Source organism: Mizuhopecten yessoensis, unplaced genomic scaffold (genome assembly GCF_002113885.1).
Source record: "Mizuhopecten yessoensis strain PY_sf001 unplaced genomic scaffold, ASM211388v2 scaffold716269, whole genome shotgun sequence".
Lineage (NCBI taxonomy): Eukaryota > Metazoa > Mollusca > Bivalvia > Pectinida > Pectinidae > Mizuhopecten > Mizuhopecten yessoensis.
In genome coordinates, this window is record NW_018480032.1 from 350428 (window position 1) to 371557 (window position 21130).

At 36.6% G+C, this 21130-nt stretch overlaps 1 protein-coding gene across 6 annotated transcripts in view; it reads right to left on the reverse strand.

The window, feature by feature from the left end:
* Window positions 1-21130, reverse strand: part of LOC110442468 (dynamin-1-like) — a 59223-nt gene that overhangs the window by 34599 nt on the left and 3494 nt on the right. The gene's annotated exons all lie outside the window — the stretch shown is intronic.

The window sequence follows — 21130 nt, forward strand, 5'->3', positions numbered from 1 at the left end:
GTATTCAAAATACTGGTAAAATGGATGTTATAAGGGGGGAAATCAATGCTGACTTGGCAAAAAGTAAATGCTTAGAGAAGCATATCAGAGTTAACATGGAGTAAAATCAATGTTTACAGGAAATGTTAATATGAATAAAATCAATGTTTACAGGAAATGTTAATATGAGCAAAATCAAAGTTTACAGGAAATGTTAATATGAGTAAAATCAATGTTTACAGGAAATGTTAATATGCGTAAAATCAATGTTTAAATGCTTTAAATGCTTAAAGTGGAAAACCAATGTTTACAATATAAGCTCAATTTTTACATAGTAAAAAATGTTTACATGGGTAAAAACAATTTTTAATCAATGTTTACTTTGGGGTTAATCAATATTTACCAGGTAAAATGTTTTCCGGGATAAAATCAATGTCAATCATTGTTGTATGTTGTGAAATAAAAATATTTACAGGAGTGAAATCAATGCTTACACACGATAACATGAATGAAGATTGTTAGCCTAGAGTTCCATATGCAGTCTATAGATTGATCTGTATGAGAAATATCTGTTTAATAGCATGCTGTTATCTAGAATTAGCTGGGTCCGGATTCTCTGTGGTGCATGTGTATAAAAACTACACCATAAACACATTCCATAGCATGCACAATGATAGTGTGTTCACGCCCGATATGGCTGAATACAGAGCTTGCTTCAAGTATTGATGCGGAGTAAAGATTGATCAGAACCACCAAAACACCCAGCTAAACTCTCAATCAAGCACCAAGCTTCTCTGGAATCTGACATTATCGGATACATATAATATCATGTATCATATACATCATGTATCCTAAATTCGTGATTAGCCAGGATCAATTTCACCCAAATTTTCTCTGTGGCAAATGTCTGATCGATTGCGGCAATTTTCCCCACAGCACTGCTTCCATGCTTAATCCATATTAATTAATGCGATTCAAATAAATCTCAATATGCAGCAATATTTTTTCAGAAATTAGTCCTGCATTTTAAATTTAGACTTCCTGGCAAAAAAAAAGTTAGTGATCCTTTCCAGTTTGAAATCAAAATGGATAGCAGTAAAATTTATAACAATACATAGCTATACATGTGCCATGATGTGCAGGGTATTGAATACTGTCACCGTGGCCCCAAAACAATCTTTGTACACTGTAATATAATTTCCATATAACCTACATGAAGTTATTATCTTAGTAGGGCTACATGTAGATATGTTATGCCCCTCATTGTATTTTTTGCTTCCTCACTTTTAAATTACCACTAACATATTTCAAGGTCCCCCTTTCCCCAAATTTTTCTGAAATATACATGTAACTCTTTATACATGAATTCAGGGCACTCCTAATAGTTGTTTTAAACTGATCATGATATTTTTCATTTTTCAAGAGATGTCTGAGGCAGACAAAGCACTGTAGCATGTAGAAATCATGTCATATTTGGAGTGGGGTTGGGGAGGTGGGCGAAGGGGGGCTTGGCATCATGTAGATGTCCCCCTTAATTTTTCTCACGTTAAAGAAGTCATAGTACTTCATATATCAAAAGTTTGGTAAATTTAAAACCAAAGCAAAAAAATGTCCTTATGTATAGATTTTCAGCACTATAACTGTTCTAAAATACAGAAGTTAATGTCATACAATAGGTAGGACTTCCAACTTCAGCTGAAATGCAAGGGAAAAAAATCCCTAAGGACCTGTAATTAGATGTCTGTAGATAACAAATATTTATATGTATACTATTCTCTACATAAGTCCCTTTGTTATATTTTATGTAAGAAAGGGAAATGTTTCGTTCAATTTTTGACGACCTGTTAAAAATCCGTTTTGTTTGTAATATGAAAAGGCAAAAGATGATATGGTCACTGGTATTGTTCTGGACCCCAGGAACATTTTTTGATGCAAAATTATCATAAACTTTTCTCAGATCGATCATAATCACTAGGAAGTGTTTTTAGACCAACACATTATGACTTATCCATTATCATCTGGTGTATTTCCTGGTACAATTACAACGCACGTTTCCAGTTCAGAGGTTAACATGAACAAGTATTGTTTGATATGTGAACTTCCTCATGAGATCACACAGCCTAAAGAAGTTCCCCTTTTTTACAACCTCTCTGTTTTTTCAATGGAAGTTAATCATATGCACATCCGCCGTAGCATCAATGTGTATGACTCATATACAATTGAGCAGGGTTTAAAACTATCCTACAGAACAGACATCACAACAATAACTCTCATCGGTGGATGTTAGCTAGTAAAGTGTAATCATACATCCTGTACAAAATGTTAAGGGGAGATAACTAATAGTACACTATATTTTGTAAAAATGATTCAGGGGAGATAACCAGTATTATAGTGTATGTGATGGTAAATCTTGTACAAAAGGGGTTCAAGGGGACAAAGATGATATTCAGGTCTATATTCATGCGTTGTGACTTATAAGAATATCAGGAATCACTTTCACACCTAACATTAATCACTGATCATTTTTGTTCATTGATTTAATGACGCAGTAGCTATATAAAGACTTCTGATTAAATTATTTTGATTCCTAGCGTCAGATTGTAATCTCTATATAAGAAATGTAAATCCGAGCACAGAAACCATATTTGGCATGACAATGTGTTTGTGAAGGGTGGGTGTGTAATCAATGCATTTGAACTTTGCCTTCATTTGCTTATCTAGGCACCTTGCTGTTGATTATTGAATCTTTCTAATCCCCTCTTTATCGCAAGATGGTTCTCCTCTTGGTATGGTGAGCTGTACTCTGTCCTTTTGCTTTAGTGTTGCCTGTAAATGTGTCTGCTGATGCCCATACAACCATCCATGCATGGTGACCTCTACCCTGTGTCCACTGACCCTGTGTCTTCAGCTGCTTGTTTCTTCAAGTGTCCAATTATACCCTTCCATGCATGGTGACCTCTACCCTCTGTCCACTGACCCTGTGTCTTCAGCTGCTTGTTTCTACAAGTGTCCAATTATACCCTTCCATGCATGGTGACTTCTAGATTCAAGTATACCCCTCCCTGTACAGTGACCTCTAACCGCCGTCCTTTGATCTGAATCTGCAGCCGCCCGTTTTCTACAACTGTCAATATATCCCTCCATGTATATTGTCTCCTACATACACATTGTCCTAATTTAGTCCTGGAGCTGCCCATTTCTATAAGCATCCATGTATACTGCAGCATGTGTGTTGTGTCCTACATATAAACTGCCCATTGGTCCCAGAGCTAACCCTGTCTACATACTAACACAACATCAATGAGTATACTGTGTGTATATATATATGTAAAGCAAAGTGTGGGTTATTGATAGACTGTGGTTAGAATCTTATGTCTTGTGGCCAGCCTTCCAACGAGATCCGCCTTCCAACAACAGCGTTAATAATTAATATGGCTCGGCGAACATCCTTCAATTGATTACTGTACTGGTGATGTCCTATAGTACGTTTACCGCCAGCCAAGGGTTTTTTTCCATCACAGAGCCTCCAGGCTGCTGGTGTATAATGACCTTTGGTCTGGCTCTGCAAGATTCTGTTCAGCGAACACCCTAACTCATTAATACCAATCAACCTTAAATATGTGATGTCACAGGCCACCAACTCCACATAACAAAACAGATGAGCCATGAAAATAGCTAGTCTTACACACTTGCAGAAATCTTATGTAATTTTAACAGCAATCTTGAGGTATCCTTATTTGCGGTTTGCAATATTGTTAGGTACTTAACGATGAAGGATATACAGCTGAGTTTATCTACAGTGTAACTAAAGTATCAAAACTGCAGCCATACAAAGTATCAAAACTGTAGCCATACAAAGTATCAAAACTGTAGCCATACAAAGTACCAGTGTTCCCTGTAAATGTTACCATACAAAGTATCAAAACTGTAACCATACAAAGTACCAATGTTCCCTGTAAATGTTACCATACAAAGTACCAGTGTTCCCTGTAAATGTTATCATACAACCAATTAAACTCTGTGTCCCCTTAATTAATGGCATACCAGTACTGTGTATTTTGTTTGATAGTGTGTCTCTGTGATGAATACAGTGTATTTTGACTGATACTTTGTCTATGAGAGGTATATATACAGTATTGTTTGATTGACATTTTGTCTATGTGAGGGTAGACAAAAAAAATGCAAGGTACCGGTATTCTGAGTGTATAAATACATGCACAGTATTGTGAGAATGTGTCTCTCTGAGTAATAGGTGGAGTGTATTGTAAATAATTGTCAATTTGTATCTGTGAGGGTAAAAAAGGTATTCTGGGGGTATATAAAGTACATACAGTATTGTGAGAATGTGTCTCCCTGAGTAATAGGTAGAGTGTATTGTGAATAATTGTCAATGTGTATCTGTGAAGGTAAAAAAGGTATTCTGGGGGTATAAACAGCACATACAGTATTGTGAGAATGTGTCTCCCTGAGTAATAGGTAGAGTGTATTGTGAATAATTGTCAATGTGTATCTGTGAGGTTAAAAAAGGTATTCTGGGGGTATAAACAGTACATACAGTATTGTGAGAATGTGCCTCTCTGAGTAATAGGTAGAGTGTATTGGAAATAATTGTCAATGTGTATCTGTGGGGGTAAAAAAGGGATTCTGGGGGTATAAACAGTACATACAGTATTGTGAGAATGTGTCTCTCTCAGTAATAGGTAGAGTGTATTGTAGATAGTTGTCAATGTGTATCTGTGAAGGTATAAAAGGTATTCTGGGGGTGTATACATTACATACAGTATTGTGAGAATGTGTCTCTCTGAATAATAGGTAGAGTGTATTGTAAATAGTTGTCAATGTGTATCTGTGAAGGTAAAAAAGGAATTTTGCCGGTGTATACAGTACATACAGTATTGTGAGCATGTGTCTCTCTGAGTAATACGTAGAGTGTATTGTAAATAATTGTCGATGTGTATCTGTGAGGGTAAAAAAGGAATTCTGGGGGTGTATACAGTACATACAGAATTGTGAGAATGTGTCTCTCTGAGTGACAGGAAGAGTGTATTGTAAATAATTGTCAATATGTATCTGTGAGGGTAAAAAAGGTATTCTGGGGGGATAAACAGTACATACAGTATTGTGAGAATGTGTCTCTCTGAATAATAGGTAGAGTGTATTGTAAATAGTTGTCAATGTGTATCTGTGAAGGTAAAAAAGGTATTCTGGGGGTGTATACATTACATACAGTATTGTGAGAATGTGTCTCTCTGAGTAATGGGTAGAGTGTATTGTAAATAATTGTCGATGTGTATCTGTGAGGGTAAAAAAGGTATTCTGGGGGTATATACAGTACATACAGTACATACAGTATTGTGACATTGTATCTCTCTGAGTTATATGTACAGTGTATTGTATATTAGATACTGTGTCTCTGTGACGGCGTATATATAAGCCTACTTAATACATCAAATACAGTATGTGCCTTTGTGCAATAAACTTGTAGTAAATAGATCTAGATCTAGTGAAGCAATAAAGAATGTATTTGATTTACTTTAATAAGTCAATAATATCCTCCACTTTCTACAGATGTGCAGCACTACATACAAATGAAATCTATTTACTGGAGCAAAATACCTCTATAAGTGCCAATCAAACCAATTAATTAAATTTCGACTCCTTGTTCTCCACAATATAAGGTCTGACCTGTCATCATTACATTACTGTGTCAGACTTGAAATCGATGCTGCAATGAATCTCGGGCCAATAGAACTCGAGGGCAGAGTCTGCTGCCCAGTCAACCCACTATATACTGTGCATGTACGTAGCATAGACTTCTCATTTCCTACAGCAAACAGTGCTGAGGATGGAGTTTATACAGATACTGTTTAAAGCTGAGTACAGCCAAACCTGCTCATGACTGTCCACCTCTATTCAGAGACCACCTGTGTAAAGAGACCACTTCAAATGTTTTTCATTGTTATGATTTTGTTGTGAAGTTAACCTGTATTATGAGACCACCCTCTGGAAATCCATAAAGAGCTCACTTAACACAGGTGGTCTCATAGTACAGGTTTGACTCTAATTTTCACAAATATATATAAAAAAAAACCATAATATTAGCTGGCTCCACATTAATTCATTCACCCCTGAATTTCATAATGAACTATTCCAACCTTTGAATTGGAAGAGTTCACATTTGTCTTCAGGGGTGAATGAGTGAAACTCTGAAGACTTTTCATGTATATCTAAATACATGTACCAGGAATACAAAATAAAGCTCTTAAATATGCACAAAACAATTCAGACTACAACAGTATTACTTAATTTACCCCATAGTTTACCCTCATTATTGTCACCAGTTATATTACTCCTGCAGCCTCCATATATGCTGTACTTTATAAACTGTCCCAGGAATCTTTGATACCGATTCTCTGACAACAGAACCATATGGAGACTGAGACAATAGATATGTGGTCCTCAGTTATATACATATACCCAGTCCATACTTTTTCATTTTTTTTGCAGTAACACTCGTGACATGAACAGATAGCGAAATTTTAATCCGTGCATATTTCAGTTCGGGAAAATTTTAAACCCGCATAAATAACCGGTAACATGGTAGATCGCTATGATAGCAGACAAATATATATATATAACACTCCTTTAAATAGAAGACAAATTTATTATGATATTTGCTAATAGGAGAATAATCCCAACTCTAATAGGATAGAAATTTAAACCCACCACTAATACTCCATAACCAAACTCACACAGAGTAAAAAAACCCAGACTAATAGGAAACAAACCCATTACTAACGCTCCACAACAGACCTCATACCAAGCTACAAACTTAAGCAAATGGCTTCAAGAAAATCCATATTTCACATTTGAGACTATTTAAAGCACTAGTGGATGATGTGCTTGCGTTGTTGAAGCCCATACATTGTAAGCCAAGATGTACTGTACACTAATATTGAGCTATTGTACTATTCTAGCAGGTATACGAAGATTTCCCAGTATCAGGGAAATCCGAGCATAAATACGTGAACATTCCAAAGAGATATTGTTTAAAGCGTGATGCTACTGAATCTAGGTTAAGGTAGAACTGTACGACCCGCCTCTGGGAGAGGAATCGTGTGTACAGCGATCCCATAATTGATTTATGTCAGTTAGAGAGAGCTTGCCTTAAATCAAGTGATTTTTTCTCTCTGCATCATTGATTTGATTTCGTTCTATACAAGGGCGAAAAAGGAGGAAAAATAGTCACTTGTTGTTGACAAAATAAAAACATCCTTGTAAAATTCTGACTTATAATTATCCCTAATAAAGCCATGATAACAAAACAATTTACACAGATAGATGTACAACAGAAACATTAACCTTCCCCAGGTCCAACAAAACAATTTACACAGATAGATGTACAACAGAAACATTAACCGACCCCAGGTACAACAAAACAATTTACACAGATAGTTGTACAACAGAAACATTAACCTACCCCAGGTACAACAAAACAATTTACACAGATAGATGTACAACAGAAACATTAACCTACCCCAGGTAGAAAATACCCAGGTGTCCTGGTCATCCAAGTGCGTAAGCAATACTAGGAAAAATGTTCCACCTGTTTTTGTTTTTTATTCTTTGCAGACCTTTTAATGTTATTCCTGTTCAATTTTGTAAACTTAATTACTTCCTGTAAATTAATGCAAAAACAGTTTTTTAAGTTGCAGGGCCCACTTGTATAAAACATCTCAACCCTTGAGATTTCCTCAAGTCTAAGATTTCCCATAGACAATACATTGCTTGAGATTTGCCTTAACTTTGAGATGTTTTATACAAGTGGGCCCAGGCATTCTAAGGCATTTAGGACATTTTCAAAAGTTGCAGAAAAATATTAGCATAACAAATATCATGACTGCTGGTGCAGTGCAGAGGATAATCTTCCAGAAGCATTATGCGGCCTGCCCCAGCTGAGGTGGGCTCGATCAGTTTTGACTGTATCGGAATCGGTTGTTGTACGGCTGTATATAGCAGGTCAGATCAAGAAATCTATCCTCTACTTGATGTTTGGATTACATAGATTCCATGCAGGCATATAATTGGATAAAGAACAGATTTTCAGGGCAAAAGTTGCTGAAACGATACAGCTGAAAACAATACAGAATTAATGAGAAAATGGACAAGTCCTTTAGTCGACTGTGTCAGTGGTCACACGAGTCCTTCCTTGTGAAGGTCTAGAGCCATTGTTTTCTCAGTCTTATTCAACATAATGGCCACTTCTGGGAGAAATAAAATCTTTAGCGGTTTTCTCAGATTTCAAGGGAAAATAATGATATATACTTTCTACATGCTGATCTAAGTCCTGTATGTAGGATGAGATCAATATCTATACTGTCAGCCGTAGTAATACAGAGTATTCTGTACAGCACACTGACAGTGGGAACGCAAGAGTGGCTTAAACACACCAATCTAGACAGGCAAGAAAAGCAATGGGGCACGTAGGAGCTGTAAAAACAGAACCTAGATTTATGTCAACTCTGAAGACAATTTGAGACATTTCCTTTGATCATGCAAGCTTCAGCAGATACACAATCGCTCTATATACATATAGTATACTGGCACTGCTTATATGTTTTTAAAGAAAAAGAAAAAGATCATAACAATTATGAAACAATTTTTATTAGCATATATATAAATCACTCTTGTTGGAACCGGATGGAAGTGCAAAGAGGGTCTTATGTGGGAGAAAATAAAAGTACTCTCGGGGGGGGGGACCAAGTTGGCTGGGCAATGCAAGTACCTTGTACCTTTCAAGTGAAAAACAGGGAATTGAACTCTAGCCATATTGCTTTGGTGAACTCTCCAATGGGCTATACCCAACTACCGCCTAAATGTAACATGTTATTTCTTAATTAATAAAAGTTCATCAAATCACATTTCTCCGGAGTTGGATCATGGGGAGGGATCTTTGCTCGCCCCATTTTTTTATCTATAGACTTAAAAATTCTACCCTCAAATGCTAGGGAATAAGTCTATCAAATATTGCCTGCGGAGTCCAGAGATGTTGCTTTTAAGAAACTCTAAAAGGGTATCTATGTAAAACAGCAGATTGAACAATTTAAAATACATATTAATGAAGTTATATTCAAACTGACAAGCTAAGACACTTTGCAGAACAATTTGTCAGGCAATTCATCAAATCAATAGCCATTGTTTTCTTGTACTTCCTTAAGCTGTAGTGTAAGACGACTATGCCATCATGATGATTACCATGGTGGTCCTGGTCATCGTACCAGTATATATACTTAGTGGTCAGGGTCAATGTAATGCTTGCTACCAATTGCAATGTGGTGTATATTTGTGTACATGAACACTGTGATCAATATATCTATTCTCCTATATATAAATACGAGATGGACCAACAACGTTTACCCAAGGTAGGGCTGAGATCCAGGCGCGAGTCAAGAGATACAGAGATATTGGTACCAAATTGTGGATCAATTTCTGTTTCCATTCAAATTTCATGTACTTTGATTATTCCTTTGTCGGAACTGTTTGCATTCAAGAGTGCATCTATACTGTAAATATAGTATCTCAATCTTTATTCCAATATATTTTACCAAGTAATAAGTATACCGTACATTGTATATATATGTTTACCTTATTAAGTATATATACTCACTCTAATGATTATCACCATTAAAGTGCTAGTCAATTTAAGTAATTAACTCATTCACCCCTAAAGAAACATTTGAACTCTTCCAATTCAAAGGTTGGAATAGTTCATTATGAAATTTCAGGGGTGAATGAGTGAAGCTACCAAACAGCACAACTGATTATCTCTGAATTTCTTTACAGGTTTTATCATTAGGAATTTGATAATTTCACGTGTTCCCATAGATATCCTGGGCGATGTCTACAAATATAGCTAGCTCAGCTAGAAACAACTCAGAATACAAGATAGAATCACAAACATAGGACGCATTACCAGTCCTAGAAAAATGGAACAAAACACACCACAGCATGGGATGAAAGTATAAGGAAAGACATGGAACACCATTAGTAGCTGGTCCAATATATATATATATACAGAAGACTGAAAGTCTGATGTTCTGGCCAAGGGAATAGAAGAGAATTAATTCAAAGTCTTAGCTACAGGGGGTAACATTTACATATATATCTACATTTGGAACTTTCCACTCTACGAGCTTCAAAAACAAAAAGCATTTATACATTTTCATTACAGATCTGTTGAACCCCTTAGGCTCCCAAAACTCGTTTGAACATACAGGTCAATATGAGAAAAAATAAACCAGTCCATTAGCAGACGTACGAGGTAACAGACAAGATAAACATGATTTAGCCTTCCAGTCCTATCATATATATAGGCAAATGAGCAGGTCGTTTTCTATCAAGCATTCCACCAACATAGAGCAAAAATCAATGGAAAGCTTCAAATGACTTTGAAAGCCTAGGCCATACATGGATTTCCTGGTAATACACATACGTATACCGTACAGCAGAAACGTATGAACAGTAAAGTGTATGGGGGCTGTTCCAATAAATATTATCACAAAGGCGTAATTTTCAGACGACTTGTTATTAATGTCTTTGAGCATATAGTAATCAATATCTATGACCTTTGATCAAAGTTTAATATCAACTAATCAATTACTGATTAAGTCTGCAGAGTGTATCTTTTCAGTCAGCTAATTGGATCTTTATCCTGCATGCACACCTTCAACATATTATTCAACATTACAACTTCATGTTAGCCATAACCATTTTACAAATATAACCAGCTGAGGTACATGTCAAATACTGGGAGAAACTTACAATTCTAAAATACAGGATAAACACTCTACCAAGTGGACAAGGCCTCTAAACTTGTTCAGCAATGAACAGGGACTTGGAAACCTTGAACAAGGACTCTGAGGCGTTAACCCTCACCAAGGACTCCGAAACCCTGAACATGGATTGGACTCTGAAGCACTGGACAAGGACTCTTAAACACTGAACAAGGACTCTTAAACACTGAACAAGGTCTCTTAAACACTGAACAAGGACTCTTAAACACTGAACAAGGACTCTTAAACACTGAACAAGGTCTCTTAAACACTGAACAAGGTCTCTTAAACACTGGACAAGGACTCTTAAACACTGAACAAGGACTCTTAAACACTGAACAAGGACTCTTAAACACTGAACAAGGACTCTTAAACACTGAACAAGGACTCTTAAACACTGAACAAGGACTCTTAAACACTGAACAAGGACTCTTAAACACTGAACAAGGACTCTTAAACACTGAACAAGGACTCTTAAACACTGAACAAGGACTCTTAAACACTGAACAAGGACTCTTAAACACTGAACAAGGACTCTTAAACACTGAACAAGGACTCTTAAACACTGAACAAGGACTCTTAAACACTGAACAAGGACTCTTAAACACTGAACAAGGACTCTTAAACACTGAACAAGGACTCTTAAACACTGAACAAGGACTCTTAAACACTGAACAAGGACTCTTAAACACTGAACAAGGACTCTTAAACACTGAACAAGGACTCTTAAACACTGAACAAGGACTCTTAAACACTGAACAAGGACTCTTAAACACTGAACAAGGTCTCTTAAACACTGAACAAGGTCTCTTAAACACTGAACAAGGACTCTTAAACACTGAACAAGGACTCTTAAACACTGAACAAGGACTCTTAAACACTGAACAAGGACTCTTAAACACTGAACAAGGACTCTTAAACACTGAACAAGGACTCTTAAACACTGAACAAGGACTCTTAAACACTGAACAAGGACTCTTAAACACTGAACAAGGACTCTTAAACACTGAACAAGGACTCTTAAACACTGAACAAGGACTCTTAAACACTGAACAAGGACTCTTAAACACTGAACAAGGACTCTTAAACACTGAACAAGGACTCTTAAACACTGAACAAGGACTCTTAAACACTGAACAAGGACTCTTAAACACTGAACAAGGACTCTTAAACACTGAACAAGGACTCTTAAACACTGAACAAGGACTCTTAAACACTGAACAAGGACTCTTAAACACTGAACAAGGACTCTTAAACACTGAACAAGGACTCTTAAACACTGAACAAGGTCTCTTAAACACTGAACAAGGTCTCTTAAACACTGAACAAGGTCTCTGAAAAACTGAACAAGGACTCTTAAACACTGAACAAGGACTCTTAAACACTGAACAAGGTCTCTTAAACACTGAACAATGTCTCTTAAACACTGGACAAGGACTCTTAAACACTGAACAAGGACTCTTAAACACTGAACAAGGACTCTTAAACACTGAACAAGGTCTCTGAAACACTGAACAAGGTCTATTAAACACTGAACAAGGTCTCTGAAACACTGAACGGGTGGTCAGGTGGTGCAGTGGATAGCACACTTGTCTTTCACCAAGGCGGCCGGGGTTTGATTCCCCGATCGGACGTGAAAAGGATGGGGTCACCAGCCAGAACACGTGGGTTTTCTCCAGGTACTCTGGTTTCCTCCCACACTAAGACCCCCCACGCGCTAACATCCTGGCCAACAGGAGTGATTAATATAAGTTGAAATAACTTCTTTCATAATTGTTGTAAAATAAATAAAGTCTATATTATATCAACAGTGAACAAGGTCTCTGAAACACTTAACAAGGACTTAAAAGCACTGAACTCAGAAACACTGAACAAGGACTCTGAAACACTGACCAAGGTCTCTGATACATTAAACAAATTCTCTGAAACATTAAACAAGGACTCTGATACACTAAACAAGGTCTCTGAAACACTGAACAAGGACCCTGAAACACTGAACAAGGTCTCTGAAACACTGAACAAGGACCCTGAAACACTGAACAAGGTCTCTGATACACTAAACAAGGTCTCTGAAACATTAAACAAGGTCTCTGAAACACTGACCAAGGTCTCTGATACACTACACAAGGTCTCTGAAACACTAAACAAGGTCTCTGATACACTAAACAATGTCTCTGAAACACTGACCAAGGACTCTGATACATTAAACAAGGACTCTGATACACTGACCAAGGTCTCTGAAACACTAACCAAGGTCTCTGATACACCAAACAAGGTCTCTGAAACATTAAACAAGGACTCTCATACACTAAACAAGGTCTCTTAAACACTGAACAAGGTCTCTGATGCACTAAACAAGGTCTCTGATACAATAAACAAGGTCTCTGAAACACTGAACAAGGTCTCTGATACACTAAACAAGGTCTCTGAAACACTGGCCAAGGTCTCTGATACATTAAACAAGGTCTCTGATACACTAAACAAGGTCTCTGATACACTGACCAAGGTCTCTGATACACTAAACAAGGTCTCTGAAACACTGGCCAAGGTCTCTGATACATTAAACAAGGTCTCTGAAACACTGAACAAGGACTCTGATACACTAAACAAGGTCTCTGAAACACTGACCAAGGTCTCTGAAACACTAAACAAGGACTCTGATACACTAAACAAGGTCTCTGAAACACTGAACAAGGTCTCTGAAACACTGAACAAGGTCTCTGAAACACTGAACAAGGTCTCTGATACACTAAACAAGGTCTCTGAAACACTGACAAACGTCTCTGAAACACTGAACAAGGTCTCTGAAACACTGAACAAGGACTCTGAAACACTGAACAAGGTCTCTGAAACACTGAACAAGGACTCTGAAACACTGACCAAGGTCTCTGAAACACTGAACAAGGTCTCTGAAACACTGAACAAGGACTCTGAAACACTGAACAAGGTCTCTGAAACACTGAACAAGGACTCTGAACCCTTGAACAAGGATTCTGAAACCCTGAATTAGGACTGAAACCCTGAGTTAGGACTCTGAAACACTGAACAAGGACCCTGAAACACTGAACAAAGACTCTGAACCCCTGAACAAGGACTATGAAACACTGAACAAGGACTCTGAACCCCTGAACAAAGATTCTGAAACCCTGAGTTAGGACTGAAACCCTGAGTTAGGATTCTGAAACCATGAACAAGGATTCTGAACCCCTGAACAAGGACTCTGAACCCCTGAACAAGGACTCTGAACCCCTGAACAAGGACTCTGAACCCCTGAACAAGGATTCTGAAACCCTGAATTATGACTCTGAAACACTGAACAAGGATTAGCCCTAAAACACTGAACAAGGTCTCTGAACACCTGAACAAGGATTCTGAAACCCTGAATTAGGACTCTGAAACACTGAACAAGGACTAGCTATAAAACACTGAACAAGGACTCTCTAACCCTGAACAAGGACTCTTAAACACTGAACAAGGTCTCTGAAACACTGACCAGGGTCTCTGATACATTAAAAAAGGTCTCTGAAACAATGGCCAAGGTCTCTGATAAATTAAACAAGGTCTCTGAAGCACTGAACAAGGACCCTAAAACACTGAACAACGACTAGCTATAAAACACTGAACAACGACTAGCTATAAAACACTGAACAATGACCCTGAACCCCTGAACAAGGACTCTGAAACACTGAACAAGGACCCTAAAACACTGAACAAGGACTCTGAAACACTTAACAAGGACCCTAAAACACTGAACAAGGACCCTGAAACACTGAACAAGGACCCTGAAACACTGAACAAGGTCTCTGAAACACTTAACAAGGACTCTTAAACACTTTACAAGGACTTCAAGGCACTGAACTCAGAAACACTGAACAAGGACTCTTAAACACTGAACAAGGACTCTTAAACACTGAACAAGGACCCTGAAACACTGAACAAGGTCTCTGAAACACTGAACAAGGTCTCTGAAACACTTAACAAGGACTTCAAAGCACTGAACTCTGAAACACTGAACAAGGACTCTTAAACACTGAACAAGGTCTCTGCAACACTGAACAAGGATTCTGAAACACTGAACCAGGACTCTTAAACACTGAAATACACTAAACAAGGTCTCTGAAACACTGAACAAGGACCCTAAAACACTGAACAAGGACTCTGAAACACTGAACAAGGACCCTGAACCCCTGAACAAGGTCTCTGAAACACTGAACAAGGACCCTAAAACACTGAACAAGGACTCTGAAACACTGAACAAGGTCTCTGAAACACTTAACAAGGACTTCAAAGCACTGAACTCAGAAACACTGAACTGCAGAATAAGGACTAAAAAAAACCACTGCTATGTGTAATTTTATATAGGTTTCAAAACTGGCTCCTTAATTTACTGACATAAACTTTGATCCCAGGACACACTCCTACAAATATAATTTATTTCCAACAACATTATTATACAAATATACACACTTAATGCCTTCTCATATATCTGAATTATTGAAAATAATCAGAACTCCAAAATTCAATCCAGAATCTTGGTGCTACTTACATAATCATGTACATGTATTTGAAAGTTGAATGGCCTGAAATTTAGTTTACTACAACTGACTTTTTTTATTAATACAATAAACATATGGGAAACAAAGTTGTTTTTATTACATACCGTATAAGGCTCTTATATCATCTGGACCTTATGACATAACTGGTCTTATAAGGACCGCTAATTACAGATTTACCAGTAAAACCAGGCCTGTACGTTATCCTGTAGGTTTTACATGATGAATATCACATCCGTTTAACTTCCTCGTGAACCTCATTCTCAGTTTATAACCCGTCTAAACCTCATCCTATTGATTCCTGTTGCGCATCCTGTTCAAGTGTTTATAAACAATAACTACATGTACCTCACAATCCTACAGATGTTTTACACGAAGCAATTAAACGTTGAAGATTTGCCGAAAAAAATAATCAAAAATATTTACTGGTAATAATGTAAACATTTGGCCATATTTCTAACCAGCAACCAAATTCTTATTGAAGTAATCACATATAGGTGGTAATTTTGATGCACTGTCAATATATATTGTTCGATCAGATCTGAAGCTATCATCAGTACTGTCCAGCTGTCGGTAAAACACTTATCTTGATGGCTAACACATATATACAACTGCCAGAGACTGAATTTTCTGAATTTATACAAACATGCAAATGGTCATTCCAAATCAATGTTAACAGCATGTTATACATATTCCAAAAAATATGACAGGCCCCAAAACAAAATGTATCCAACACTAACAATGTCCTTGGAACACAATATATGGGCAAAGGTCCACAACACAAACATCCATCAAACAATATTCATGCCTGCAAAGCGATGATCAAGGGAGATGATTCAATTGATTGGTTTGGTTTGGTTTGGTATTGTTTAACGTCCTATCAATAGCTATGGTCATTTTAGGATGGCCTCCCCTATGTGCAAGATACATGCCTGTAGTGTATGCGTGTGTGTTTTGGGAGGCTGCGATATGTTCGTGTTTGTCTCCTTGTGATAGCGCGGAACTGATGCCGACTTTATAGTGCTACCTCACTGAAACATACTGCCGAAGCGCTAAGCAGGAGTTGAAATTACCATTTTTTCAGACTCTGGTATGTCTCGGCCAGGGGACAGTACCCATAAAGCCTCCCTCACAGGGGCGAACGCTCAACTAAAGGCCAAACGTGAGGCATTGTCAAGGGAGACATTAGGAAGAAGAAAGTTGTTTAGAAAGAAGAGAAAAAATTAGATCCCAAAATTAGTCGCCTCTTACGATCATGCAATTGCATTTGGGGCAACAGGTACAATTCTTACGCCCTACCTGTAGGTACTTATAATAATTCAATTGAAAAGGATCAGTGACTACTTGGTGAATTGCTACATCAATATCTAACATTCTAAAGTACATGCAGTATCAAGTACAGCACTTATCAATCAATGTATCAAAATGTCTTCACAAAAAGAACACATGCAATATATACTGTAGACTTCCTGTGTAGAATTTTTACAAACCAGACAATATTTTGTAGCTATCTGTAACTATTCTGCTTCTCAATATATTACGTTATATCTCCCTTGACTGTCGTTGGCATACATGAGTTAGCATAGTCATGAAGTATGCATCTCTTACATAGAAAGGGTACCTACCGTACATGTGTACCGGCGGTCTTTATGTCATGTTTCATAGCTATAATGACTATTTCTGAGATATGTACATTTAATGTTTATATAATTGTGACATATACATTTTGTTTAATACCATTCTAAATGTTGGTCATTGCAAATGCATTTCGAAAATATCACAGAAGGTTAAAAAAACAAAACATCATTGTATAAATACAGAAAATTTGTTTTATAATTTATGAAATTTATTACCATTCTAAATGTTGGTCAATGCAAATTTAACATCTCAAATCCATTTCGAAAATATCAGAGAAGGTTAAAAAAATAAATGTTGACATTTCCATAATAATGGCCAATTATGAATTTCAATATCGTTCTACAAGTCTGTCACTGCAAACACGTGTATCTCGAATCAGTTTTGAAAATGTAAGAGAAGGTTAAGAAACAAATGTCACTAAGTCATAATATTATGGCCCATTTGCTTTACAAAATTTTATAAATAAAAAATTAATTAATAAAATGTTTTCACTTACTTTCCGACAACATTCTCTAGAACACTACTTTTTCCTGCACTCTGGCAGCCCACCACAGCATTTGTGGGAAGTCAGCAGTGTGATATAAATTATCTCCAATGTTAGCAAAGGCATTCTGGAGCCGGTTCACCGTCGGAATTAGCTGATCAAGCGCAATCGGACCCGACATTTTCTTTGGATATGATTCCAAGTCTCAGTTTAAGTAGTGTTTTGAATTTTAGAAGAAATAATTTACAATTTCAAGTTTCCTTCAAATCATTGCTTTAACAATATGTAAATCATTTATATATTTCCTTGTATATTGCTTTTAAAAAATTTCAATTTTCAAAACAAAATAAATCTAACTTTATAAGATATAAATTTGTATTAATGGAGATAATAACATTTTCATTGAAATAATAAATGATAATATAATATAGCGTATTAAAAATTATGCTAATTTTAAATGATTTACATAAGTTTGTACAATCAAAACACTGCCTTCAGCCCACAATGTCGCAAATTGGGTGATGTTCCCCAACGTGCACATGTGCCTATAAATCCAAGAAATAACGGACTGACTGAAAAATCTGCGGAACAGCGAAACTTACATACTCATACTTAGCAAATTACACTCAAAGTTGATTGCAGGAAAACACATATTTTAGGACATTGTGTCATAACATTTGTCATTATTTTTGAAACCATTGCTGTTATAAGCGATAAAAAGCCCCACAGAAAATATCCAAATATGGGCATAACCAATGATTTGAGATCTAATCTTCTTTGATCATAGGTTAAAGGTCACATCTGCATACCCTGGGTAAACTTACCGTCATTTCTATTTATAGTTTGACTGTACATACATTCTCAGGTGATACAGTGACAGCTGAACCCAGAATTGGCTCCTCTGATCATGGTCACTGTGTATGATTCATACTGCCATACAATACACAGGATCAGCACCAGAATTTTATTTCTTATTCAAATATCTTGAACAATTCATGTATTTATATATTGTATACTAGAAAATATTTAATTCACTAGGTCATATACCTATATATATGTACTATTATCATATGTGTCAGCGCAGAAATTGCTTTACTCATTGTACTGGGTAATGTCTATAAATAGATTTATTACAAACACAGGTACACCAAAATAACACTAGTTGATTCTAGTTTAGTAAAAAAAAAATGTTTCAATATTTTCATTTGTTTAAGAAAAAATTGTCAGCCTCTGCAGTGACCAACTTATATTTATTTAAACGAAATGTTATGCACAACATTTTGGACAATTGTTACCAATTAAACTCATTCCAATTGCAATATGGTAATCCTTGCCAACGGCAGAGCTGAGATGGTTGTTAAAAGCTTACTTATATATACTCACTATACTGAATGATTTATTTTGTAATTTTTGTTCAATTTGAGTCATGTCCACAATAAAACTGTAAGGAAAATAACACTACCTGGCCTAAGGCTTTATTAAGACCCAAATTCAACCTCACTTCAATGGAAAGTTTTGCTATTTTTCACTAAACTCTTAAACATTTTCCAATTTAAATAAAACACATTTTCATCCTGTTTTAACATTACAACACCTAATATCTAAAATGCAGTTATATTGATAAATAAGAATGTATACGTCTCTTACATGATGGAAATGAGCTGATGAAGACCAGGAAATTGGTTCTTTGAAAACAAATAAATTTAAATTTAAAGAATGACACACATCAAGCAAATATGTCAAGGATTTTCCCTAATGACATCAGAGGCCTTTCCCCCAATTCACCTAGAAAAACTTCCTGATATCATTGCATTCAACATGTAATTATATCACCTGCAGGACAAAACAGCGAAACAATTTCAGGCACTTTGCCACATTCAGAACCTGACGGCATCTAATGATATTTCAACAGACCCAGGTACATGTACCTGTACTGCATGTACCCCCTTAACAGAATAAATATATATTACAGTATTTGCTGATAGGGGCGCCCTTCCTCTTTCTTGGGCACTTATTGAAATCAAAGTAAGCACCCCCTTTCCCAAAATTCCCTCGTTCTGGCCTTTTTCGTTTATCAAATATATTACTATACACTTTATATCAGATACTTTACAGTTTTGCATCCCAACAAGAATTTTTTCCTGTGTTTAAAAATGAATCCACCATTATGCCATCTTTGCTTGTTATCTTCATAAGTGCCCCCTTCAACCACTTTGTCAAGTGCCATTAGCCCCAATTATGGCAAATACATTATTGGTATGATGATATTTGTTTTTATCTCCATGTTATAAAAAAACATCAGGTTATTTAAAGCAGTGTCTTTTAACAGGTGATGCATATAAAAACACAAGTTGATGCTTTATATATATATAGGAGTCCATCATTACCAGACCAGAGAGTCTAAGATTTCGAGGACCTTAAATGATTTTTATTTTTTATTTTATTTTTAGTCTCTGTCAAGTGCAACCATCATGCAGTATTGCAGATTGCTTCGAGAGCCGCGTAATCAGGGTGTAATGGTAACGTTAACACTGACATTCTATATCATAAGAGGTATCTTCATGTGTCAAATTTTACATCATAAGGTCTGTATACATATTACACATAGAGAATGCACTGACTCACCATTCCCTTACACTTTCAATACAATTACTAACACCCAGGACTAGTAAACTTTGTCAGGTCTAGTGAAAAATTCAATATTACTATAACAAGAGGCCCATGGGCCTTAACAGTCACCTGAGTCCTACAGTATTTATTTTTGTTGTTGAAATATGTACCAATTTGAGTAAAAAATAGTTAAGTATAATGTTAACTTAACTTTGTCAGGACCATGAGCTGATCATTCCTAGACCGATTTTCAGTGAGAACGGCCTATTAGAACTTGTTTTTAAGTTTGAAATAGGTATTTACAAAATAGCGGCCATGGCAGCCAAATTGTATTTCTGATTGACCCGAAAAATAACAACACTTTGTCAGGACCATGAGTCGATCATTTCTACCAACTTTCAATTCAATCTGCCCAGCAGAACTTGACTTTAAGTTTGAAATAGTTTTTCAAAATGGCGGCCGTGGTGGCCATATTGGATTTCTGATCGACCCGAAAAATAACAATACTTTGTCAGGACCATGAGGTGATCATCCCTACCAACTTTCAGTTCAATCGGCCAAGCAGAACTTGACTTTTAGTTTGAAATAGTTTTTCAAAATGGCGGACGTGGCGGCCATATTGAATTTCTGATCGACCCGAAAAATAACAACACTTTGTCAGGACTATGAGGCGATCATTCCCACCAACTTTCAGTTCAATCGGCCCAGCAGAACTTGACTTTAAGTTTGAAATGTAAAATGTTAACGGACGATGGACGAAAACGGATAGCAATAGGTCACTTGAGCTAAAGCTCAGGTGACCTAAAAACATAGCTCCAGCTGTGGCAAAATCTGCCTGAACGCTAGTTCTAAAAACATGAAATAATTCCTGTTCGAATAAAGTCAGCCAATATCAGTTTACAAGGTCCTGATCTGACAGAGTTCTCATACATATATATCCTTTTACAAGTAACTTCTGATTCCATGAACCATTTTAATTTCCTTACATAAATACCCAGTGTTCCTAAATCTTATCCTTGACTATTTGTGTTCCT